The sequence below is a fragment of the Oryctolagus cuniculus genome, chromosome 18 (assembly GCF_051225735.1).
Source record: "Oryctolagus cuniculus isolate XC-2025 breed Fujian yellow rabbit chromosome 18, ASM5122573v1, whole genome shotgun sequence".
NCBI classification, from domain to species: Eukaryota; Metazoa; Chordata; class Mammalia; order Lagomorpha; family Leporidae; genus Oryctolagus; species Oryctolagus cuniculus.
Window position 1 is genome coordinate 68,002,565 of NC_142884.1, and position 1,944 is coordinate 68,004,508.

Sequence of the window (1,944 nt, forward strand, 5' to 3'; positions counted from 1 at the left end):
TTTATCCAGAAGATAGAATAAGAGAGAGAGAGAAAGAGAGGCGGTGAGGTTGGGGGAAGGGGTGGGAAATTTCCATCTGCTGGTTGATTTTCCAAACAGCCACAGTGGCAGGGGCTTGGTCAGGCAGAGCCGGGTGTCAGGAACTCGACAGGGTCTCCCATGTGAGTGGCAGGAACCCGAGTACTCGGGCCATCATCTGCTGCTTTCTCAAGCAGTGGCTTAACCCACTGCACCATAATACTGGCACCTGGATAACTTTTTTTTTTTTTTAAGATCTATTTATTTATTTAAAGTCCAAGTTTCAGAGACAGATCCTGCATCTGCTGGTTTACTTCCCACATGGCTGCAATGGCCAGGGCTGTGCCAGGTGGGTGCAGGGGCCCAAATACTTGGGCTGTCTTCTGCTGCTTTCCCAGGCACATTAGCAGGGAGTTGGATCAGACGTTGAATAGCTGGAACATGAACTGGTACCCATATGGGATGCCAGTGTCACAGGCAGACACTTTACCCTTGATAATTCTTTTTTTTTTTTTTTAATTTATTTTAATTATTTGACAGAGCTACAGAGAGAGGTAGACACAGAGAGGTCTTCCATCTGCTGATTTGCTCCCCTAAATGGCCTCAATGGCCAGAGATGAGCTGAATGAGGCCAGGAGCCAGGAGCTTCCTCCAGATCTCCCATGTGGGTCCAGGAGTTCATGGACTTGGGCCATCCTCCCCTGCTTCCCCAGGAGCATTAGCAGGGAGCGGGATCAGAAGTAAGGCAGCTGGGACTCGAACCAACGCCCATGAGGGATGCCGGTGCGACAGGCCGGGGCTTCAATCCACTGTGCAACAGCGCTGGCCCTTGGATAACTCTTTTTAAAATGAGTGAGATGCTACTGAAGATGAAGCCTGCCGTGGCAGACTACCCAAATCAATTTGTGAGGAATCGTTACTCTTGGCTTATGTCTTAGTTGAAAAGGACTGATGATTGACTGCAGACATACAACGGCTAACACCACAGACATTGGTTTAACTTCTACAATTCTGATTGAAAAATTAAAGTGCAGCAAACTTTTCAGATAACAGGCTGCCAAAACTGCTGCACCCAGATCAACTTCAGACAAGAGCAGACCTTCCAATAGAAATTTTAAATAAGTGGGACGAGGATTCCGAAGCATTTCCTCTGAGAAATATAAAAGGATATGAAACTCGCTCTTACAGGTTAAGTAGGAGTTGTCTTCCCAAAACTGTGCAAAACATTTTTAAAACTCTGATGCTTTACTGTTAATGGTTGATGGAATTAGGATGGAGATGCCAATTATGGCATCTGAGAAGTGGTTCTTGGTGGGAGGTGTTTAGGTCACTGGCTCTTACAAGAGAGTTGGTTATTTTGAGTACAAGTTTGGTCTAGCTTCTACCTCTGCTTCCTGGCTAACCGTGTGATAGTTCCTATGTGCCCACCGTGATCTGCTGCCACCAGACATGGGGCTACGGGGCTGCCGGATGCTGAACTGCAACCTCCAAACTGTAAGCTGAAATAAACCTTTTCTTTCCCAAGAAGCACCTCCTGGGTATTGAGTTAAAGTAGCAAAAAGTGGACTACTACTTTACTAGTGTGATCCTGAAGAAAAAACACCGTCAGAGCAATGGCTCTCAAGAGGCAGAAGTAGTTCAGTCAGAGTGAAAGTTACACAACAGGTTTTTGGGATGCTCAAGACATTTTGACTGCTGACTTTCTGGAGGGCCAAAGAATGATAACAACACTTGTCAGGAGAGTGTTTCGATAGACTGAGCCACAGCTTTAGTAGACAAATGCCAGGAAAGCTTCATCATAGAGTCTTTTCCACTACCACAATGCTTCTGTTTGTGGCTCTCATTTTGCAAGGGTTCCCATAGGAAATTATTAGGCATCTGCTTTACAGTCCTGATTTGGCTCATGACTTCTTTTGCTTATTAATA